We start from the raw sequence: 25922 nt of genomic DNA on the forward strand, positions 1-25922 counted from the left end.
CGCTTCCCCAACTGTGTTTATAGCAGGCATGGTGAGCGCTATGTGCATTATTATAACAGACCCAATCGGGTGTTTAACCCTGGGGTGTCCAAATAAAAGAGTATACAAGAATAAGAATGAAACTCTGTATTCCATTCGGTATTTGGAGTTTCAGCTTTCTTCTTTTTCTGAGCCACATTTATAAAGCACAACAGCAAGACTGATAAGTGGACCTTTAATGTCACAGGACTGTAGCTTACCCAGAATTTCACATTAGCAATACCAAGAAAACCCCACCATCGCTTTCAAAAGCTTCACATTCTGTCATTTTCAGTGCACTTTAGCACATGATTTGTACGTTTTACACACAGCACAACAAAGGGAATGTATCCTGTGATCTCATTTGGGCATATTGAAGCCATGAGTGTCTGAAAAGAGCCAAATTCTCACACATGAAATTGTGTTATTGAGCAACTCTAACCTGTCATCAAGTAACTGCAGAAACACAGGAATTATTTTCACACTGCTGGAGCCCTTTAATAGTGTTTATGTGTTTCTTTTCCACAAAAACAGACTCTCGCGTGGCTCAGCCAAGCACCACTCCATGATGATCAGCTAATGGATTTTAACACCACTCAGTACACATGATGAGGCCATTTAAAGCAAACACTGTAGCACAGGGACACAACTCAGAGCGAGAGAGAGAGAGAAAGCAAAAGGGCACACAATGTGTCTTTGTACCATGAGGTGTGAAATGGACTCGTCATGCCAATTCAAGGAGGTAGCATGAATTAGTAAGAAGTTAATTAGCATCTCTAGACAGAACAACACAGTCAAAGTCTTTAAACCTTGGAGGATAAAAGTCCATCCAAAGCCACTTAGTAACTTCCTAACTCATCCCTGAGTTGAACAAAGGCGCTGTCTGTTTCAGCACCACGGACAGTTCCTGTCATCCTCTCTATGACGAGGTGCTGCTGGCAGCAGTGACGGCCCTGTCAGTTTTATCTGCTGCTGCACTTTGGAACATCAGACAGAATAAATGACTTTACCAATTCATTAAATGCATGGCTGCATGCTCGTAAAATCTCCCCAGAAAAATCCAGAGTGACACTCGGACATGTTCTTTCATACATCTGTGTAGTTTAATAAGGTGAATTGGAGATGTGCTTCACCTCCAACTGGACTCTCTGGCACAAGAAGATATAGGTCACCTGAGAAAGCCGTAAAAACATCTGCTCTGCTTTACGGCACAGAAGCTCACAGTGCTTGGATTTAATTGTGTTTCAAGCAACATGAATACTCCCTTGTGTGTCTGTGTGAGTTAGAGAGAGAGAAAGAGAGAGAGAGAGAGTGAGAGCCTACCTTTATAAAAGCATGTGCTCACTTAAAGTTCATGTTCAAGATGACACCCCCAATGATATCTCTTCGAAACGACTTCAGCAGAACCAAGAAAACATTAAATTAACAGCCAGGACAAAAACGAAAGAGAGGAATGATGCCGACTATTCCAGAGGTTTGCAAACCAGTCTCGAAGTGTTCCGGCATTTTAGATTCCGGCGCACTTCCACGAATAGGATCATCATCAATCAGCACTCAGATTCCTGCGTCATGCGTCGGTATTCGCGCTGTGCCACTCAAGGGACCGCGCTGTTTGTCCCCACGGGAAACTCGTACAGTAGGTCAAAAAGGCAAGAGAGCCAATGGTTGTTGCAGAGCGCGCGCTGATGAAGCTCAGAGCTGGTAATTCCATAAAGCTAAAACAACCGTAATGATAAGGATGGAGTGAATAAAAAGAAAGAGTGCGCGAGTTTGGACACCTTGTTTCTGTGTCTCGAATTTAGACTCTGCAACTACAGTGACGCACTCTCTCTCTCTCTCTCTCTCTCTCTCTCTCTCTCTCTCTCTCTCTCTCTCTCTCACTCTCACACACACACACTCACAAACACACATTCATTTCAAACAGAGAGTGTGTTGGAGAGAATGTGCTTGCACGTGAGATACAAACATACCGAGTAAAGGAGAGAGTGAGAACGAGAGGAAGAAGACGGTGAGTTGTTTTTGTGGCGCAATCATTTCGAAAACTTGGCTCTATTTTCTTGTGAAAACGGTGCCTCAGTGAATCCAGCAGCCTCTATCCATCATATAAAAGCCGGGTTGTGCTTATAATAAGGCTTACCGGTAGTCTAGCTTCAGGGAAAGCTGCTGCTTCGTTTACACCTTTATCTAAATCCTCTCCTCAGTGAGCTCCAGTGAGCCCGGCGGGCCGGTGTGTGAGACTGCACTGCAGAGGGCTTCTCCGGCAGCTCCATCATTGAGCTCGTGAGCAATACACATCGCGAGCCAAATAATACTCAATAAAGACACACTCCGAAAAAATACACACTTAGGAGTATTCCCACAATGCGACATCATTACTTTCATGATTTATTTGTGTTTCCTGTGTGTTATAACACACACAGTGATATATATTCGACTTAATCTCTTTGCTGCAACACTGGCAGGTGCTGAACTTCTCCTCCTTTCAGCGTCTGACAGACTCAGAGCCTTTTTAAACTGATTTATAATCACAAACCCACAGTGGGGTTTTTTCTCCGGCTTCACTGGTGCAACTGTCCGGCAGAAACACAGTCACAGCCGATCAATTAATTGCCGCAATAATCGAAGAACCAACCGAACCAAACCAACTTTATCAAACGCTCAGAGAAACCGTGTTCTGAGGCAAAGCCAAAGAGGAAAACTGGCCTACCTTCAACTCGATTCCAAAATCGTACGACGCCGTTTGTCAGTCAGTGGGGAAGGCTTTGGACATCACAACTCCGGGTCAATCGAGAAAACACGTTTCCAGAAAATTGGTGCAAGCCAGTGATGGTGTGTGTCTCAGCGAGGTCACCCATTCAGCCAGTCGTCCAGTTTAAATCCAAACAGAATGATTGAGATCTTATCTGTGTCCTTTGGGGAAGAAGTGCGCCAAGCGCTCTCCTACGCAGATGTGACTTTGCGCGCTTGGAATAAGAAGAATGATTGGTAGAAATGTGGAAAAAATACACCACTACCACCATTAAAAAAATGTTTATAAAAGGAGAGGGGGCGCAGATACCAAATGATCACCCCCTTCCAAAAAATCTGACTCAAATCGTGCTTGATTCCTAATCCTCTCCTGGGTGCTTCACCAGCCCAAGACGCACTGCTCGTTGCGATCCCCACTCAGCAGCGCCGCGGTGGAGGAGATGGGGGAAAGAAATGTATGGATATAATGGCCAGATCCGATGGGGGGTTCCCTCCACAGCTCCGCTCTGGAGTTGCACACGACGAGAAGGATCTCTCCCCGGTCCTAGTGCACCACACACCGTCCCCTGCTGGCGCTGTAACGCACGCCGCGGCTGCACCTGCACTCTGTCATTCCCATCGATTAAACAGTGAAATGGATGAGGGGGAAAGAAATTCCAGCAGACACCTATAACTCAGGTCAGAGGCTTCAGCTCTGAACAGAGAAGGGATGTGCAGAAAAGGCTCCTCAGTTCACTTCCAGGAAGACTGAGGAGGAAACGGAGAGGGGAGAAAGGGAGAGAGAGGGAGAGGAGAAAAGGGAGGCAGACATAAAGCGAGAGAGGGCAACAGAAAAAAAGACTCAAATGTGTCCTTAAATGAAGTTCATACTGCTCAAGTCCGAGCCTCAGATGAGAAGACAGCTTATATAAAGTCTGAATTCAAAAGCGTAATGTTTTAAAACGTGAAAATCAATGCACTCATCACCAGATGGGGTTCTATAGGCCCAGAGAAAAAAAAGGCTTGTAACTGAAGCTTAAGGCAAACACAGTGATGGCTGGTATAGTATGCAATATGGAAATGAAGCAAGTCAAATCTTTGAATCATGACGTTAGCAAGTGATCAAATGATCCTGGCTTGATGCTGTTCATCAAAGAGGCCTGTATCCTTCCAACAAGATGTTTTTGCCACTTTGTACTGGATTTATCTTGAACTGTGCTCAGTAGACTTTGAATGCAGAGTTTTAAAAAGATTCAAAAACAAAGCTTTGATTTAAAAGATGAATTGGAACAGTTTAACTGTAGTAGGTGATGTCTTTGTTTAGGAAGTGAAGAAGAACATATGTCTAAGCAGGGCACCTCAGGTTAAGGTTGTTGTTAGTTAGGATACTGGGGTTGGTGAGCTGCGGCCCCCTGTCCCCCATTGGTGTGTCTGTCCTACTGTGTTCTGAATCTTTGATATACCCGTCTGTAGCAGTGGGATCTGGTGCTGTGCAAGAACTTTTGACTAAGTAGTAATCAAACAAGACAATTCTGTATCCACTGTCATGTGAATAGACATAACACTGAGATAGAGGCTCAGACTCCTGAACATGCTGCCGTCAATCAAACATGCCCCAGTTTCCTTTGTTGGTTCTTTGAATGGCAGTAGTCTATTCTGTACAGACTTGGTCACAAGTTCAGTCCCTATATGGAGCAAAGTACAGACAGTGAGATATCACTTCCTGGCAGCTACTTTATGACTTTGCACCATGTCTCTGTCTTATCTAGTTATTATTCATAACCCAAAACCGTTTCATATTTGAATCCCTGTGTTTTCTCATACTGGGTGTGTTTTTCTATTTATAAGAAAGACGTGTACATAGTGAATATATTTGCTATATTTGATTTTACGTAACCTTTAATATTATTCAATTTTAACTATGTAAGTACAATGTCTTATTCCTCTGTCCTGTGGTTTAAGCTGCTGTAACAAGATAATTTATCCCAATGGATGATCAATAAAGTATATCTCATCTTATATAGAGAGTGCCAGTTCACTTCCTGGCCACTGGTAAGGTGCGCCTGAGCAAGGCACTGAGCCCCAAACTGCTTGTGGCGCCTCTACATGTGCAGCTTCCTCACTGATATCTCTCAATCAGTGCTTGTCCATAGGACCCTGCATGAATATGTTTATATTCTCACTTCTGTGTTTGTTGCATGTTCAATAGCAGAGAGGTGATCAATAGAATAGGTCTTCTTCTTCTTCTTCTTCTTCTTCTTCTTCTTCTTCTTCTTCTTCTTCTATCATTCAGTCTTCCTTCTTCTTCTGGATATTTTCTTCCTTCCTTTTCCTCCTTCCTTTCTTCCTTGAACCAGTGGTCCCTGACCTTTTTTCCTTTTGACCCCCCCCCCTTCTTGCATCTAATTCTAAAAAACTTAGAGTTCAAAGGCCTCCACCCTCCTTTCACCAGAATCAGCTTTATTGGCCAGGTATGCTTGAACACACAAGGAATTTGTCTTGGTAAACTGTGCTCCCTTTGTACAAAGGCATAAGAATAAGGCATAAGAATAATAAAAAAATATAAATATTATAATAATAACATCAACTATAAACACACCAGGTTGGGAACAAATGGTTTAAACCATTATAAACAAATTTCAAATAAAAGAATGACCTGCAGCTTAATCCACTGCACTCCCACTAATGCAGTTTGAATATCCTATCTGATTCTGATAACACCACTTTTCAGCACTGAGTGGGTGTGTTCAGACTGCCTGACTGACCTCTCACTGACTCTCAGTTCAGTTCTGTCACACCTGTATGCTCAGGACAAATAACGTCTCCGTCTTTCTTACTGTCCAGTCCAGGCGTCACAGAACTCCCAGCATTCATCGTCCACGTTCAGAATGTGTAAAGGACTAATCTGTCAGATATAATGGAACACCTGTGTGGGTGAGCAGGTAGAAAAACAATAGTGAATGAGTCAGGCCTTCTATTCATGGCTAAGTACGAGCCATCAGTGGTGATGAGCTGAAACATCCAAGTATACACACATACACACAAATTCTAGTAGAATCTGGTGAATACTCCATTGATTTGGTGTTACCTGCAGTATTGATACCTAGAAGTGGAACACTCTGCCTCACTCTTCAGTCTGTCTGGGCCTTTTTTCACAGTATCATTTAGAGGTTTGTACTAAAATCAACCAAACAAAACTCAACAACTCAACAGAAACTGAAATCACCTTTCATACCAGTTTTCTTTTCTTCACTAGACAGTCATACGATCCAGCCACAGCATCGTATGTGGATTATCCAAGAGGACATAATCCTGTGGAGAAAACGTCTACCTCTGTTGCATTTTCTTTTTGTTTCTAGCAATGGTGTGGGCTCATGAAAATATGTCACTTCTGCAAGCAGGGGCTGATGAAATCTTGTTTTCGGATCAGAAATTCAGAATTTGGTTTCCCATCAAGTCAGAGGCATCACCAGTGCTGGAGAACATAGTTTGCAAAAATGTTCAACAAAATAAAAGTTTCCATAAAAAGTGGTATGAAAAGTACTGGGGAAAAAATACAATCAAATTACGAGCAAAATGTTCTTAAGAGTATCATAAGTTAGTGTGGTGAGCAACGTTACTTCTGATTCTAGATTCTAGAATCAGAACTAATGATGCTTACAGCAGCACAACGGTTAAGTTCTACCTCCATCTATGTAGATGTACACAATTTTTTTTTTTTTTTTTTTTGGCGTCATGGTGAGATGGTCCCTCTCCATCTAAGTGTCTTAGGTCTCTCTCCTTCTCTTTCCCTGCCCCTTTGTATATCCTTATGTAATCTTTCTTTTACTTTCTCTTATTTTTTTTTGGCCCACCTAGGTGTGCACGCCCTCTTTTACAGAACATGATATTAGCTGTCAATAAAAGATAGGCCAGAGTTCTAAGAGGGATGGTGATGGTCGCATGCACACAGTCACAAGCACAGAAGAAAAATGTTTTCTTTCTTTTCTTTTGCTGCAAGAATAAATTGCATTAATATTTGACAGTTTGTGACAAACATGACACAAACCAGAAATATATATGCAGACAAGAGAAAAGAAAGAAAAGAAAAAAAAGAAGAAAAAAGAAAGAAAGAAAAAAAAAGAAAAAAAAAAAGATGTACACAATTCAAACTACTTAATAAAGTGCTGGGTGGTTTGATTTTTTTTTCCAGTACATATTTTTTGTCAAAGAACCTCAAAGAGTGTTGTTTTAAAGACATATTTTGGGGCTTTTTTATACCTATTTTTAGCATGGATAGGATATTGGACAGAGCAAGAAACTGGGTAAGATGGTGGGGTTCACATGTCGGAAAAGGTTGGAATCGCACCCAGGCTGCCTTCTTGAGGGCTTTAGCCTCTGTGCATTGGGTGCACAACTTAACCACAAGGCCAAACCAGCACCTCAGTGGTTGTTGTGGGCATAATAATTTGTATTGAAAGATGGTTTTTGATGGTTAAAAACTTGATCACAGGAGCTTTTTGTGGTTGAAAGACACCGAAGGGAGGGGTGAGCAGGGTTTTAATCTAGAATTTGCCTACTAGATATCACTAAATATTCACATTTCTACACACTGTGGCTTTACAGTCAAAGCCAAATTCCACCAGATCCATCTCCGGTCCGTCTCCGATCTGTCACGGCACCGGATCTGATAGGTTTCTATTCTAGTCAGTCTGTTAAGCTCAACTGGATCAGCTCCGTTGCGTTCTGGCTGCTTCTCTGATATGGCAGGTCGTAACGTTATTGTTAGATCGTTTTTAACTTCACTATGACAACAAAATGTCATTTAGAGCAGAGGCAGGCCTGGAGTCATAAAGTCAGAGGTTTTCAGAGGACCATAAAGACATCATGGATGAGGAGAGGAGGAGAAGAATCCTTGATTCAGTGATTGCTGTGGGAAAACCTTGGTCACGTGACTTCAGCTGTCCGGCGGTCCTGCTCCGTGCTGCGTTCTGAAAACACGACCGGTGGGTGTTGACGGACCAGAGAGCATGGAGCCAGACCGCAGCGGATCCAAGACAGACCGGACACAGATATGGTGAAAGTCCCTCGTCACTGTTTGGAACTAATTTATTTTATGATAGCCTAGTTAGCTTTTTGGGCCTCTATAATTCATTTTGACGGCCTTCAAGTTTGTTAATACAAAAACGTGTGTTGCCTGCCGATTTAACCAAAACTAACATTTTAGCCTTGTTGTTTTGATGTGAACGGTAACTAATGGTTTTACCTCTCCTTACAGTCTATGGTGTCAACAAGCAGAAGCAAAATGTTCCAGAACTTTTGACCAATCAGAATCAAGCATCTTACACATCTGGAAGATCAGTTACAAAGCTGGGTAATAAATTAATTGAATTACATTCTCTGAACCCACCAGCTATTGTCTGATGATGACATAGACTCTTGGGGTGATTGCTAACTTTTACTAGAGTCAGGTGTAGCCCACAGTTAGCTGTAAAGGACTCCCGGTCGAGACTGCATATTGTTCGTTTACAATCCAACTGGCAAATTCAGCAGCAAGAAATTAGCTGATTTTGAGAGACAATGGCTGAGAGAAGCTTGTCAGCCACACTTGTATGCAGATGTCTGTTTAAAGACATTAATCACAGCTTAATCTCAGTCAGTCCAGGATTGCATTAAGCCATACCGAGTTCTGCCTCATTTGCTCCCCACACAGACTCCTTTTCTGAGCACAACCAGCTGAAGTAGTGGATGATACTACTGGTACTACAAATGACAACCAGATCACTACTGATACTAAACTCCAGGTTACACCTATAAAAAAGAGGTTTGATTAAGTGGGTTGCAAAAAAAAAAAGCAGTTTAAAACCAGTAAAATGAGATCAAAGCTTCCTAAACCTTTATATTTCTTGCAAAAAACTCAAAGTAAAAGCTGCCAGGAAAACGCTATTTCTGTTGCCAGTCATTTAAGGACACATCAGCTGATTTCACTGGTTATCATCTCAATTATAGTGATTGTCAGAAGGGCTAAACATCATCCATCTGCATCTAATTCCTCTTACACGTCATAAATGACTGCGGTGATGTTATAAAGAAGACAAACGTTCTCATCAGTCTAACAGCTTAAGGGGATACAGGCTCAGATGCGCATGTGTGTTTGTATGTCAATTTAAGGACATTCACCTCTCTTTATCAAACCTCATCAGGATCTGCGGCGTCTGAGCACTGGAAGGGAAAGAGGAGGGCAGTCTTGTGTAACCGCACTCGCCCCGGGCTCAGGAAACTCGTCACAGACGCGTCTGCCTCCACACTTTCTGCTTTCAGAGTGTGAGTAGGTACCTGACCGTTCTCCGTCATGCAGAAAATATAGAACCTGACTGATATGACATAAAACCTCCTCCTCGTTCTCTTTAAACAATCTCACCCACTCACTCACTCACTCACTCACTCACTCACTCACTCACCCACTCATTAAGTCACCCGCTCACACACATAGTGCCTGCCTGATAAATATTCAGCAGATGGAAGCTATATGAGTGATGCCACAGAAACAGCAGAGATCATGGGGCTTCTCTTCTTACTCCTAAACGTCCCTGTCTCCTCCCATGCCGCTGCGGTACTGTACAGGTTTTGTGTACTGCAGCTTCTTTGTACAGTAACAGATTCACACAAAAGCTCACAACTGTTTCAAAAAGAGACCGGCGTTCTTTAAAGAGCATTATCAGAAATTAGAATCATGTCCCACTTTCCTGTACCGACAGAAATAGACTTTGCATTAGAATGCAATCAGATAAAGAAACAATTAATTTCCTTCGCTTCAAATTGAAAATTACCCAAAAAAGACTTGATTTCTCATCGGGACACACACTGCACCAGAACAGATGCAGCCACAGCTTGTGAAGAATAGACAAATGGTGACCAACAATTAAGTCTTGGGTCTGTTTTTGTCTGTTTTTAATATTGTTTTAAGATTTGGTATAACTACAAGGATGAAGACATTTCACATCGTGTACAAAAACATGGAAGGCACAACAGCTCTTCCAAAGTGAAGCCAAAGTGTAACCCTCTTCTGTTACAACAAATCATGGGTTAATACAAGTCAAATTGTTTTTTCTCACCTGTCATAGTAGTCAGCTCTTATCAAGTTAATTTATGTAAACCCTCCAATTATCCTTGGGGTCAATTGGACCCCATTCAATGTTTAACGTCTCTAAATTAATTTCTAATATCAGTTTTTTGGCTTCATATTTTATAACTTTCCCTAATTTAATGGAGACAACTCGGAAAACATATAATTAAAATGTTGATATGTTCCAATTTCCTGTAAAAAAAAACAAAAAACACATTGGTGTCCCGTGGGGTCAATTTGACCCCAGGCTGTTTTAGCTGTATATAACATAAGAAATACCAACATTTAACACACATTTGTTTTGGTTGTTTTGGATGATATTGAGGTTACTATAACAAAGGACACTTCCAAATGTGACTGCAGGAGCTGGGATCGAACCGCCAACCTTTAGATTGAGATATATAATATTTCCAGACACCATGTCTCTAAAGATATTCAATGATGAGTCCTGTGTCATAGGTTTTAATAACATAGAAACAAGGCAAGGCCGATGAAAGCATGACAAACTCGCAGCAGTTTTATGTTCTGTTTTACAAATAAAGTCCTTCTAAATGCTTTAAATTGTGTTTATGCTTGAAATATATTCTATTTAAAGGGCTATTTAGATTGTCAACAAAGATACATAAAGTACCTGACACATAAACCGTGGTTACAATCAGCTTCTTGAGGTTTAAATTGCTTAGGTCAAATTGACCCCACGAATAAAATATGTTTGTAAATCTGAGGGTAACAGGAGGGTTACATGATGCCAAAGGTGGCTCCTGTAGAAGTATTTGCCATATTAGTAAAGTAGACAAAGAACAGAGAGAGTGCACGTAAAAAACACTGACATGAGAGTCCTTAAACTTTCCATAATTTTGGCTTCAAATCAACATAATAATCTCTTCTAATCTGGACTGTGTGACTGTGGGATCTTTGATGTTTAATCAGTGAGTTAAATCTGTGTTTAGGTTAGGTGATGTCAAAGCTGTGGCTCCATCAGCCAGATCACTTCTGTGCATGCCTTGGCTCTCAAATATGTCAACAGCACAATATGTATCAGCGCCCTTTGAGGGGCTATTTTGGCTTCAAAGAGGTGGAGGTGTGCTGTCCATATATAGTCATGGGTGAGACTTGACACATTGCTGGGAAGGTACTAGGGCTGAAAGCTTGAGCGCAGCACTGGTTCAGGACAGCAGTGGCACTGGCAAGCAGAGGCAGAAACCGGGAATCTTGCAGCTTAACTAGATAGCCTGATTAGGAGGATACGTTTGGCAAGTGGTTGAGAGAATAATTAGAAAAAATTTAGTTCACACCACTGATAAACTGTTCCACTGAGGCATTGAGCTCTTCCATTGTCAAGTATCGATTTGCAGCATTTTTAGTTCCCATCTGTTTCTGTGTTTGTGTGTTTTTGGATTTGCATCATTTATATAATCACAGTGTGTTTGCTTTGGCTTTTTGCAGTTGTCAACATTAAATCAATGAGTTTGAAAAGCCTGAAAGACTGTCAGGTGGGCACCCAGTGAAGCATCATGTCTGTTTAAGTCTGTAAAAAAAATATCATAGATTATGGTGGAGACCAGCTCTTTTATTTTAAGTTCACTAAGACAAAGCTGTCATGTTTGGTGCTTTATAAATCAAAAATGGTGGCTTTTTTTAATAGAAGTGCGGTTCCTTCTTGTTGTGATGAAAAGGTGATTGTGTAAACCTCACAGTGTATTTTCAAGGCAAGCTTCTGCTGGGTTGGCAGCAAAGATCATATGAAAAGAAGCCGGCTTTCTGAACAGGTTTTCAGAAAGAGACGACTTTTTAATCGCAAGAGAAAATCAGTGATGACAGATTTTGCGTCTACGGTAAATGGACCACACTCATACGGCACTTTTCTGGTCTTCCGACCACTCAAAGTGCCTTTACACCACATGTCACATGTCACATTCACCCTTACACACACACACACACACACACACACACACACACACACACACACACACACACACACACACACTCGAACACACTCGAACACACTGGTATCAGAGGCTGAATGCCAGCTTTCCCACCATTACTGATCTCACAGTCACAGGCAATTATACACCAGTGGCTTTGGCTTCAGGGGCAATTTGGGGTTTGATGATTTGCCCAAGGACACTTTGACATGTGGAACGCAGGAGGGGGGTCAAACCGCCAACTTTTGGATTGAGAGATGACCTGCTGTACCCCTGAGCCAAACCTACCTCATAATACATGACAGTCCCTTCACATTAAAGTAAGATAGCAAATTATGATCAGATTGAGTGATGCTGATAATTTTACATCTCAGCATGATGACAAAACGACTCTCTGTCTCTCATCAGTCCATTTCCTACATGTCCATCATTTGGCTGTCTCACCTGTAATCCTCTCTTAATGTAATGCACACACACACACACACACACATACGCACACAGAGGCAGATGTTTCACAGAGTGTGCTGACTGATACATGCCCAGCGTCTAATTGCAGGTTTATGAAATCTGCAGGTTGCGGCTGCCAAGTAGTTTCCAAACGGATGCCAAGCGGTTGCCGTGACAGCAGGTCGTGACCTTCCTGTAATTGTGGAGATGATGCCATTTCCCCTGCTCATCTGGTAAGCACATGTGTGCCAGCACATGACCACAGCTAACCGCCAGAGCACACCATCGGAATAAAAAACAAGTATAAGAAATCAGGCTCACATCAGAAAATCTTCATTTTTATTCGAAATGTCACTTTTACGCTTCATTTGTCTCATGATAAATCAACAGTTATTCTTACATCATGTATATATGTGATGTATCTCAGCTGCAAGAGGAATAAAGAAAGACTGTAACATTATTTTGTACTTCTTTGTCTAAAGGGGGCGTTGATTTTGGCTGTCCCTGTACATAAAGTGAGGCTTCGTAACCCTGTTCTGATCCCTCTCTGAACATGAATTAGCATTACTCTCCAAAGACAAAATCTCTCCTGCTTCCTTACATCTGCTCAACCTCTCACTCATAGTGAAAACCAGCCGAGGAATAGGTAGAACGTTGAACTTCTTTGGTCTGCTAGCTGTGAATTACTTCTTCAGACCGTGACCCAGTGGTAATACTCTGGATTGCTTTTGTAGCTCATAAACAGAGGCTTTAGTATGAAATTTTAAAAAGTCTTATTTCCTGTTAAAGACTCCTAACAGCAAGTCAAAGTGAAAGTGGGAGAGATTACAGACCAGACCAAATGGCAACCTCTAGTTTTAAAAAATGATGCCAGTGAGGAAGTACAAAGAAACTGCAGTTCCTCAAGCGTCCACTGAAGGCTGGCTCCAGAAGCCAAGGACACCCTGTTATCATCCATGTTACTGTGCCTGTTCTTTCAATATGTTGACAGCCTTGCACACAAAACATCTTTTGTCTCAGTTCTTTATTCTTTTATTCATGACAGCCGTACAGGGGTTGGATGTTTCATAATTAATCTACGTCAGCAACAGTAAGGCATACCGCTAAAATCCACAGGAAATGTGTGAGTCTCATTCCATCAGTGCCAAAATTTTGATCTGTTAAATAGCCTGCGCCCTGCCCCACTGGAAGCATGTTTCAAGCATAGCGCACTTCACCGCATTGGAGTGTGATAACAACAAAGTACACAGAGAACAGTGACTTTTGTACTTCTACCAATAAATACAGTCGGCATCCCAGCAAACGTCACATCTGGTTGTCGCTGAGGGGGAAAACAAACCACTAGCCACAATGCAGAAGAGCTGCTGTGTGCCATTCTGCATGATAGTATTATTTACCAACAAGAGCCCAGAGCAGAGTAAGGGGCCCTGTGGCTGCAAGCCATCCAGTGGGATGTTGAGTTTGGTTGTCTGTGGGTTCCAAAATCCAAACATATGAATGTCTGAGGTCAGCACTTACGTATTTCTAATGTTATATTAACATTATGCAAACAGTGTATGATTATTTCAGGGGTACCATAAATGTTGGATTAATAGTTAGAAGGCAAGTGGACTACATACCATTCTGTTTGAGGCAGCTCTGTGTGTAAATCCCTGCATGATACAGCACATCATCGATAATAATAATCGTTAGGTGCAGGGGATTCACTAAAACATGCTGTTCTATTTAGTATTAATGAAAGTATGTAACGTTTAATTTATTATATATCTTGAAAATGTATAGTTATCTCTTATCAGGTGATTAGCAGTTGTTGACTTTGTGTTCTGTGAGCAGGATCATTCATCCAGGCGTTCACAGTGTTAAAGGCTGGGGGTAAAGGCAAGTCAAGTCAACTTTATTTATATAGCACATTTAAAAACAACCAGTGTTGGCCAAAGTGCTTTACAAGGTAAAAAGTAAGAAGTACATGAAGACAACAATAAACAACACAACATATCAGGATATTACTGTCCTCTTCATGAGGAGAAGGCCAAAGAGAAGAGATGGGTCTTCAACAAAGATTCAAAACATTCAACAATGGGGGCCGATCTTAATTGGAGTGGCAAGCCATTCCAGAGCTTTGGGGCCGCTGCTGCAAAGGCTCGGTCTCCCCGGGTTTTAAGGCAACTTTTAAGCACATCCAGGAGCAGCTGGTTTGTTGACCTCAGTGCTCGAGCTGGGTTATGAACATGGAGAAGATCAGCCAAGTAGGATGGTGCCAATCCATTTAGGGCCTTGTACGTCAAAAGTGCAATCTTAAAGTCAATCCTGTGGCGGACTGGGAGCCAGTGGAGAGCACGCAGCACAGGTGTGATGTGAGCCCTCTTTTTCCTGCCAGTCAGAAGGCGAGCACCAGCATTTTGAAAAGGATTGTTTTCCCACTTGTTAAGCCCCTCCCCAAACTATGACATGATGCCACCTGTATCTATGCCCGTGTTTGACTTCCTGTTCTAATTTATCTCTGTTTAGCTTGTCACGTGTTGGATCCAGGCTTCACTGAAAATAGACTGGACGTGACCTCCATGAGTTCTGCTAGGTCTCTTGTTTACATTCCGTGAATCTGGTTGTACCATATGGCCTGAGCTCTCTGGTGTGCCCTCCAGAGGTATCCTATAGTAAGACTCACAGTTATGTTACATTATGTTCATGATGCAGATGGTTGAGTATGTAACCAGGAGGTAAACAACAAGTATATATCTGGCCTCGGTCTGTTGAAAAAAAAGTGTGATTATCTCACCTGGGAACAGAAAGATAGCTTTCTAGTTTGAGCTGTACTTCTGCATGATTTCAGTGTAAAAGGACATCAGCTGGTCTACTGAAAAGAAACCAACTGTGAAGTCTTATTTTGAAAGGGAGAATAGGAGAAGGATTAAGGGGAGGTTGAGGACAGAACAAACAGGGTTGTTTAATTCAGAACAACTTGTATGTCTGGGCTCTTACAAGAATGTAACCACCCACTGCTGGATGTTCACAACCGAAAAACACACCATCTTCTAACAGCTAATGTGGCTGTGTGATGAGATTTAGTTATGACACAGAAGTCCTAGAACACAGCCTATCTATTTAATATTTCACGGTGATATTTTTTTAATGTTTGGCCAAAAACTACAGAAAACATCCTCCTCTACCAAGTCAGCTCTGGGTATTTACAAAAAAAAAAAAACACTTAAATGTTTGATGTTCAGTCACCCTCTCCTTGTTTCTCCTCAGGAATAAAGTGGTTTATTTTGTTGCTGGACCATGCAGGAATGATATACATACGAGTCCAAGCTTTTTTACTGCTGTGTTTTTATACTTTGTGCTGATAGTTAGTGAAAAGCTGGAGTAACATTCATAGCATCTTACAGCTTAGCTTCTTTCAGCATGCTGAGTACTGCTAAATTTTTTAACAGGGAACTAGATTTTCTCTCTCGGCAGCTCACCAACAAACCATCTCCAGCCAAAGAAAAAAATCTCAAGAACAAAAAAAAACAGTAGAAGTTGTATCTCTTGAAAACAGTGAGGAAGAGAGAGGGGGGAAGCGCTCAGTGAGGAGCACTTTGAAAACTCTACTTTGAAGATTCATATGTGAGTGCCTGTGGTGGAGACACAAAGGACCCTAAGAACACAGCTGTGACAAACATCAGACGTAGATACCCAGCTAATGGACAGCAGCATAGATTAAAAAGTCCTTAGAATGACTCTAAACCACAAATGAAATGTGTCAAACAGAACTGTTGAAAAAGGTTTACCTGTAATCTTACAGCAATTTAACGACACAACCTCCCTAAGGACAAAGACATCTCAAATCAAACAGCAGCCTAAATGAGCTACAACAACAAAAAAGTTCAAGCAACTACAATCTATAAAATGTACCAATATCCAACATATCACGAGTTAAAAACAATAAGATCAACAGTTCTGGATTATTTTTTTGGACCACTTTGGGGCGGCGACTCTGTCAACCATAGAATATGTAAAAAGAAAGGAAAGATGACAACTCCCCTAAAGTGAAGCCAAAAGATTTATAGCTCTCCCTACTCAAGACTGAACTAACTGGTGAAGAAGGCCAGCTCAGTCCTGGACCCTGTGGAGGTGGTGGCTGACAGGAGAATTATGGCCAAGCTGTCGTCTCTGATGGACTTTTTTTTCCTATATATATTCCTTTATTCGTCCCACAATGGGGAAATTATTGTTCTGTACACCTTCTTGTTTGCTGCTGTAACTCCATGAATTTCCCTGTTGTGGGACGAATAAAGGAGTATCTTATCTTATCTTACTGACTGGCTGCAGTAGAAGTCATGAAGACCGCCTCATACATGTTAACAAATTGGACATGGTTCAAACTCTTAAATCAAAGTAAAAGTCACTTAAATTTGGACTAAATATGGTTCCCACAGCATCAGGGAATTTTTTTATCAAGCTGTTTTACATCCTAGTTTAAATTTTTCTCAGAAATTTAGTTTTAAAATGTTGATTTGTTGCAAAAATTGGGGTATGGCTTCATTATTGGCAGCTCTTTTGACACATAAAAACAGACAATACAACCCAAGTGGTGCCATATGCTTTGGATCAGCAGACTAAAGGAACCAAGAGAAAATGTAACATGTTTTCAAACAAATGGCTTGTTTGTTTTATTACGATTCAGATATGAAAAAAACAGATATATATAATTGTGCTCTTTTTATTGGATTTCCTTTCATTATTATGCCTCAGTCTCCTTAACCAAACCATAGGCACACAAATGCCACGTGTACTGGTCTCACTGGACACTAAAATGAACAGACTCCTGATGGAGTTGTCCGGCGCTTTAGCTGGCTCACCTACATTTGTAAACTAGCCCTCTGGCATGACAATGAAATGAACAATAGGTTCTACCAGCTTTTAAAAATATAACAGGAAAAAATTATAACAATGGTAAGCGTGAAACACAAGAGCCAAGTTTCATGTTCAGAGAGATATACGATTGGCCAAAACTTGCGATAAACCACCTTAGTGGGTTCATGACCAATCAGGAATCCTTTCACATTGTTTTCACAATATCATTTCATATATTACATGGTTCACATCGCACATGGTGACAATTTCTAAGTCTGCTGACCTTGACAAAGGTGTGATTGGTTTGAAACCTTGTCTATCTGATTGAACTTGAGGTACGGTATCATCAACGCTGGGAATGCCCGTCAACATCATCAGCAAGTCTTATTGAGGTCTTCCATCTAACCTGAATTATACATCAAGCAGCCAATAAAGAGTCGGCATCCATGGCTGTCATGGGAGCATTCCTGATGATTCCCAGATGAAGCTTTTCCTTTTAATCAGACGACTGGAGTAGGATCAGCATTTTCCATCCAAAGGATTACAGCAGAGGATAATAAGGGAAGGAGGTGAAGGTATCCCTGAGGTGCAGCAATGTAGAGCTTAACAGATACTCAAACCACAAGCTTTCTTGTATTGCACATGTGTGTTAAGGGTTGAGGGAAATGTATCTCAAGGTATTTGTTGGTGTATTTTAATAGCGCTTCCCTTCCATTCAACAAAATGAATACAACAGAATCTGACAGCTCCGAGAAGACCAATCCAAAAACACAACACACAAAATGGTCAAATTGAAGTTATATTGGAACTGGAATCGCAAACAATGGCCACTGTTACATGATGTTTTTTAATTCGGAATTAATTATTCAGAATTAAATAATTCAGAATTAAAGTATTCTCCTTCGCGTTTAAATGGAAATATTAATTCCGAATTGAGGTTTACATGGAAAACACGTTTAATCATCTTTATTCATTTCCACTTAAGGTCTGGGGGTTGGGAAGGGTTCTGATTGGACAGGGGCGGGCGTGACGTATTTACGTCTACCGGAAGAAAACAGACTCCAGTTCCTGCTTCTTTTTATTTTTGGTTACAACATGGAAGACCACACAAGTGACAAGTCCCTCGATTAACTTGGACGCTACAGCTTTAAAAAGGTCCACATTTTTATGCATCTGTCCATCGACTCTTTTCATGATATCCATTTCTGCGAAGGCTCCTATTAAATAAATAGTCTCGGCTCAGGTCCAACGTCTGCCATCCTGGAATATGTGCCCGTCAGCGCGGAATATGTGCGTCATCGTGACAGGACAAGGGAACGAGCATGCGCAGAACGACCGGAATTAATTTGAAGCGGAATGAACGTATACATGATCGAGGAATTATTCAATTCGGATTTAAAATCAGAATAAACCAGACACTTACTTCGGATTTAAGTTTAATTCGGAATGGTCATTTTCATTCAGAATTAGGTGTTTACAAGGTCATTTTTAATCTTTTTAAAGAGGATAAAATTTGTATTCTGAATTAAAGAGGAATTAAAAGTCTCACGTAAACGTAGCCAATCACTGCCCTAATTCTCCTGTAAGCGTCAGCCTAGTTATAGATCCAATTAATGGACTTGTACTTAAATAGCACTTTTCTAGTCTTTCTGACCACTCAAAGCACTACTTGTCACATTCACCCATTCACTTACTGATGGTAGAGACTGCTATAGTAAGGCACCCTCAGTATACTAATCTCATTCATACACATTCACACACCGCTGAACAACAGCAGGAGCAATTTTGGGGTTCAGTATCTTGCCCAGGGCATGTGGCTGCAGGAGCTGGGATCGAACCGCAAACCTTTCGATTGATAGACCACCTACTCTACCCACTGAGCCACAGCGGCTCCAATAGTGTACTGGATGAACATTTGCTTGCAACACAAATGCACGTGTTAGCATGAGTCATGTCTTTGGGAAAGTGGGTGATGGTGCTCATGGGAAATGTAGTCTTGATATTGGAAAAAAATACAGTTTCCTTCCAAAGGAGTCACTAGAATCAAAAAGACTTGTAGGTCCCTAACAGTGCCTTTAAGTGACATTGTATTTTTGTTGTTAAAATAGGACTCAGTTTATTTCCTCTGAAGCTTATGATATGATTAAGGACAGATGACATTAGCAGCCTACTATTACTTACTATCTCTCCAAACAATGCCAGTTTTGTTATTTCAGCACAACATCATCACATTTTATGTTTGTGCATCTCTGTTAGCTAGCTAGCTATCAAGCTGGCTAAAATATAAGAATGCTACATGCAAGATAGCTCTTTAGTTCTGACCATTATATGAAGTGACAGATCTAAAGGTTTTGGCTGTTGATTCACGCTGGATTATATATGGTTTTAACCTTAATCCTGACCCTGTTTGGTTTTTTTAGATTAGAGTCATGACCCCTTTAAAATGTCTCTACATATCCCTAAAAACAAAGAAAATGGAGAAAAGTGAAGAAAGACAATGGGATTATTTGGATGTTAGAGTTAAGCCTCTAATTGTCAAAGAGTCTGCAAGAGACAGTGTGGTCATCTCAAAGCTGGAGTTTGACCTCTGAGACACTAAAGATATCAGTTATAAAAAGACACCCGGGAGAAACTAAATACTTTTGCAGCATGAAAAACGCAAGAAAAGTAAGACAAGTACAGCATTAACAAATTATTTGTAACCTATGTCGTCTATGTCTCTCATTTTCCACACAAGGTTACTTAACAGTCTTTTAATCACGTAACTCCTCTCTGGAACATCAACTTTCCCTAAAAACAATTGTGCCCTCCCTGTCCCTCTCCATCGCCTTTAGTGTTCATTTACATAGAAATTGACGAGCCACAATTGATGCTCCAAAGCAAAGTTCAGACAGCAAGGTCAGCCAAGAATCAGTAATTAAGCCAGTCCTTAAAGTGAGGTGGATCTGCTTATTAGCAGTGCAGGCCAGGACTCATTCACACAGAACTGAAAATGGAAATGAAATCCATCTCATTCCCAGAGAAGCCCGCAGGATGTCAGCACTCAGCGTGTAAAACAATTACTGACTATTACACAGGGCAGAGAGGGTTGAAAGTGGACTTTGTCTCCTTGCCTCTAACTGCCTCAAACTCTGCCTTTGAAGAGACACAAAGGCTCTCTTATAGATGTATGGTTGATATGTCTGTATCAGTCTGTCCTCGAACCCTATTCACAGATGGTTCTAGCATTATTAAGACAAATAAAGTCAGTCATATGTTATGGTTTAGAAATGCATAACAGAGTATATTAAAAAGCCACATACTGTATAAAAGTAGAGCAAAAAGTGAGGATGAATGTAAAGTAAAAATAAAGTACTCATGCTCTAATTAAAAGGATAAGCACTGTGGGAAAATCATTCTTGTTGTTAAGAAGCGAGAGGTTGGTAAACCCAATTATTAAAGCTATAAAGTTATCTAGCTTTTGTTTAAGGCTAATTCACAAACCATCCAATTAGCTTGTCAGATACAGTTGTTCCCAGCAATAAAGACAGGAGTAATGGTAGTAGCTGACTTCTGTTGTAAGCAGGGGTTGAACAAAATGAACTAGAACTATTTTAAGCTGCATTTTTTATACCACTATAGCTAACCATCATGTCTGCAAGAGAGTCCAGTCATTGAGAAAAGCTGAGGCAAATACTGAGGGTCTCCTAAGAAGGCGCTTCAACACGGTAAGACATGTCTTATATATGAAGAGTTCATTTTTAAAAACAGATAACTCAGTTTTTATAAATTATTTTTAATATACATTTTTAATACAGTTAAATTTTTAAGATACATCTAATTAGCAATGTCATTTTTACTTAGTCAAAGCCACCCAACTTCAGTTGATTGATTATACCTAAAGATAGTAATAGAAAAAATATGTTTTTTGAAACATTTTTAAAATTTTTAAAAAGTGAGTTATCTGTTTTTGCAAATGAACTCTTCATATGTTCTATGTAACAAAATTACAAGACATTGCAGACAATTTTGTCCAATAAGACAAACATCTCAGGGACGGTATAACATAAGAAAGGATCAAGAGTGCAAAAAAAAAGCTACATGGTGGATCCTTCACAGGTGCTGAAAGGCAGAGTGCACAGAGGCGTGCACAGGGTTGAATTGAAGCAGACAAAATCATTATCAGGGCATGTGTCCACTAACCACATGTCATGGGCTGGCAGCAATGACCTCAAATTTCAGGGCACTGCGAGAAATGAACTATCCAGACTACACTCGTCTTTTGGACCAGGCTGTAAACATGTTTATTTCTGCTGTAAAGATTGACTTTTTTGAATTGGTGTGTATGTGGTTTCCAGTACTTCCGGAGCCAGCCTCAAGCGGATCCTCGATGAACTGAAGTTTTAAGCATTTCCGCATTGGACTCATATTTTTAGACCGGAGGTTGGCGCTTGTAGTGGATACAGGCCATTAGTAGCATCATTATCAGTAGCATCAATATCTTTAAGTTTGGAGGTGTTCATGGAAGAGCGCGGTCTTTAGCTTTTTCTTAAGGTGGAAAGGGACTCTGTGGACCAAATGGAGTTTGATGACTTATTCCACCACCAGGGAGACTTTGAAGGAGAAGATTCTAGCTAACGACTTATGGCCCTGTTGGTGCAGTGGCCAGAGGGGGCGTACACCTGGATGAGGGAATTCAGCTGGGCTGAATTTGGTAAGCGAGGATTAGGCAAGCAGGGACTGGGAGCCAGCTGTTTCTGGTTGGTTGAAAAACAGACGTGCTGCTGCTGCTGCTGCTGCTACCAACCACACAAGCAGAGCCAAGATGTCAGGATCAAGGGGCAACCTCCGGTCTAAAAATATGAGTCCAATGCAGAAGTGCTAAAAACTGCAGCTCATCGAGGATCCGCTTGAGGCTGGCTCCAGAAGTACCAGAAGCCACATACACACCAATTCAAAAAAGACGATCTTTACAGCTGAAATAAACATGTTTACAGCCTGGTACAAAAGACAAGTGTAGTCTGGATAGCTCATTTTTCGATCGACACACACTGTACGGGGGTACATTTTTTTCTAACGCGGTAATTTCAAAGATATTGAGATTATGAGTCTTCCAATGAGAGGCACAGCTGACTTGATTGACAGGCGGGAACACTGTAGCTGTTGGCTAGGAGGCTCAAAGCCCGCCTTTTTTTTATTGTTGCTGCTTGATCCGCTGCAGTCTCCAAGCAACAATAAAGTCACAACCCCTGGACCCCGTCAGAACGAACAGGCTTATGTTTTGGAGTAACACCTAATTACCTGTCATTCCAAGTCCAATCAGGGACAAACGAGGGAAAGCAACACTTAGTCCCCTTGCCCTTCTACCGTGACTCCCTTCCTTCTGCTCTCACATTAAAATGCAATAACAGAAAGTGTTTTAGTGTAATGAAGGACAAAGGGAGGTGCAATTAAATACAGCAGGGATGATTTATTCAATTTTATCAAGCTCTGTCGTATCAGAGGTGTTACCACAGGTAGTATAGGCGTGTTAGATGTGCACTTAAATCGTCTGATAGTGATGTACGCAGGAGTGCTGTACGTGCTCTTTTACTCTGTATGTAAAATGGCAGCTGTTCTTCATCACTGCAGTATGAGCAGATAGCTGTGATGTGAGAACAAGAGCATATAACTAGATGTGTTCTAATGCCATATGTCTTCATTAATTTAGTTTTAAGGCCCAGGGGTATTCACTTACCTGATTTCGTGTCCAACTTTGAGGCTGTTATTACCGATATAACCCACCCTGACCCTTTGCATACTGCAAAAAGGGAGATAAACATGGAGATTATGAATTATTAAGATGGAATATGGAAATCATACAGAGGGGAACGAACTACTCCTCACACAATATTTCAGACCGCTATCATTCACACTCTTGCCATAGATACCGAATACAGTGTTATGTTCAAGCACACTTGTGCTTAATAAGAAAATCATTACAAGTGTTAAAGTGACGGCAATTCAGGAAGGTATGGCTGCACTTTAGGTCCCTTGTGTTTTAAGGAGAAGACTGACAGGAAAGTCTCACAGGGGCTTTTTAACAAACTTGTCACATGTACTCCAGTTGGAAGGAAAGGGTTGCTGTAGCAGCATAGAACAGCAGAAACACATTAAGAACTCAGTGACAAAGCACAAGGACCCACACAGCTACAGGCTGCACTGTCACATAAACTCACTCCATACTCTAACTGCTAGACACTCAGCTCAGGTCATGATGCAAGATCGTTGTTTTATGGATTTCAGGGGAGCATACTGACTAACATATTTTCCTGGAGACTCTGGGTCTGATACACTCTCTTATATTGAGTTAATAACTGGTATCACCAATATTTATAAAGGATTTAATGTCATTACAGTGCAGCTCTACACTGTTCTGTCCCAACAACCCCGACCTAAATATGTAGAGCAGTACTCCATCACAACACACTAAGAATTTGGTTTCACTATGATGTCAATGTTCAGGCTAGTAAAACCAAGTGATCTGCTTATACATCATTACATTTAATTACACATGCTATGTTAAAAATACGAATTTGATTTGATCCTAAGGTCGTACAGTACAGTATTAGCATAACATTGCAAACAAATCTGCTGCAGTATCCTTGGTTTGGTTTGATTTGATCTTTGTCTAGAACAAATACAAAAATCTGAGTATTTTCATTGATGGTGATGATGGACAGAATGTTAAAATTTTACAGGCCAAGAAGGTTAGCATGTCATGATTTCATGATGTCCATGAGGAAAATGGTAGAAAAACAATGTTATAGTTAATTATGTACAAAGTATTTGACCACATGTAAGAGGCTGCATGTATTTAACCACGAACGGTCACATTAGCTCCCCGAATGCCAGCTAAGTTTACTTTTGGTGGACAACCTTGTTTCTTTTAATTAAGTTGACCCAAAGCGACATAAGCAGACAAAATTTTTAATGCAGTGTCAAAAACTTTCTGAAGTCGGTCAAAGTTGTGGAAGGAAAATATTACTGCTTCCATGGTTGATACTGAAGAATAAATGAGCATGATGAATGTTCATCTGCGTGAATCAAACAGTCCTGTGGATGCAATTTCTCCATGCACTACTGGGAAACTATCTGAAGACAGCTGTTGAAACATCTGCTGACACGGTGTTACTCATGCATCAAGTGTTTTCGCTTCTCTCTTGGTAAACGCATGCAAGTGACAGGCCAAGATGCATTGTTACAGCTACAGCAAGAACAGCGGAAAGCAGTCGAAGACACTCCTCCTCAGCAGCTACATCACGGTGACACATTTCACATGTCGAAGTCACTGCCATGTTTGTCTGGAGTGAAAAAGCTGGTGACAAACAGCCAGGTCTTAGTCATTCAGTGTTACACAATGTCATTGAAACAGAGGAAAACACAGGTTCCTTTGATTTGACACCAACACAACACTCTAAAATGGAACATAATTTGTCTTTAAGTGCACTGCATTTATCAAAAACAGGTGCATTCCTCCGTGTTATCAGCCCTGAAACATACCAGTAAGGTGCTTACATCTTTCATCAGGAGAAAAGTGAAAAGTCACTGACTGAGGCTGTGAAATGGAGTTAAAAGGGTACACCAGGGCAGAAAAAGGAATGCGCCTGAGTTATCTAAAGCAGAGGACCGATACAAGAACTATCAACTGGTGAAGAAGTGAAAGGAAGCAAGTTATAGAAGGTCACAACACAGACTAAGACTAGGAAGGACAGAAGGGGAGCATTATTGGCCTAGAGTGACAAAAGGAGGAGTGTTAAATGCTTGCCACTTCATCATTTTGCTGTGAATGATTTTGCATGAATTTGTGTGATGACTCATGATACGCTGTGATTGATTTTCTCTGCAGCTAAATGCTTGTAATTAGTTACTGAAAGTGAAAAAAAAATCTAAAAAGAGAAAAATCAACCATGTGAATGACTTTCTGATAAAAGTTAGTTTGTGTCACCCTGTCTTCCTTTCTGACCTACCACTCAAAGAAAGCTCTTTCTTTTCCTTGACCTTTATTGGCCAATATTTAATATGAGCTGCCCACTCAATACATGTCTGGCCAGTCTCGCTGTTATTGTTGTGTTTATTAAGGTGGGATGGAAAGCAGGTGTGGGTGTGTCATTAGTAGTAAGCTGATCCGGAGTGAGGGCGCAGGAGTCTCTCGCGGCTCGCTCATGTCTGACAGCAGGAAGATTAGTATGAAGGATGTTCTTCATTTGTTAAGTGCTGGTACTAATCCCATCTATTGACGTTATGAAGTGACACTCTGTCTTCATATGGCCTGGACAGCATCTCCAAGATCAACAGTGACGGAAATTAAAACCAGAACCTGCTGTCCTTGTTCAGCCATCCGTTATTCATGTCTGAGTGGAGTCTGTTGAGACAGCTCAGGGTTTTGTTGATAGAAGCATGCAGATGCGTCCACATTACTCCACAGTTTGAACAGTTAACAGGTTCATTTTATAAGGGTGATGCATGTTTCTCTCACACAATAAAATGGAGGATCATGAATAAATAATGCTCCCTTTTCAGCCAAACTTGGTCTTTAATTTATGGTTCTAATAGTGGCAATCTTAAGATGAGTGTTGCTGTATATGTTATGGCCACTAGAATTTTTCTGCTCAGATTGGCCTAAAGAAGTAGATTACATTTTAGTACCCTGATTTATAACCAGACATCTTTGATATGGACAAGACAGTAAAATGAGAATTGACTGAGATGTTGTAATTCATATAACATGGACTGACAAAAGGAAATTCCATTTTAACTTCAGTCTTTTTTCAATATTGTTTTTTTTTACTATTTTTGTATTATTTTTTTTATTTAACATTTAACATTCTACAGACAAAGTAACT

The 25922-nt window shown here is 40.8% G+C and overlaps 1 protein-coding gene across 2 annotated transcripts in view; it reads right to left on the reverse strand.

The window, feature by feature from the left end:
• Window positions 1–25922, reverse strand: part of il1rapl1a (interleukin 1 receptor accessory protein-like 1a) — a 479938-nt gene that overhangs the window by 274625 nt on the left and 179391 nt on the right. The window contains exon 1 of one of the 2 annotated variants that reach the window (XM_034693769.1): window positions 2726–3283. The exons of the other annotated variant lie outside the window; for it this stretch is intronic. The gene's annotated coding sequence lies outside the window, so the exon portion shown is untranslated. Of the gene's footprint in view, window positions 1–2725; window positions 3284–25922 lie in introns of those variants that run through there. 2 annotated transcript variants of the gene reach the window in all.

Source organism: Notolabrus celidotus, chromosome 10, assembly GCF_009762535.1.
Source record: "Notolabrus celidotus isolate fNotCel1 chromosome 10, fNotCel1.pri, whole genome shotgun sequence".
NCBI lineage: Eukaryota > Metazoa > Chordata > Actinopteri > Labriformes > Labridae > Notolabrus > Notolabrus celidotus.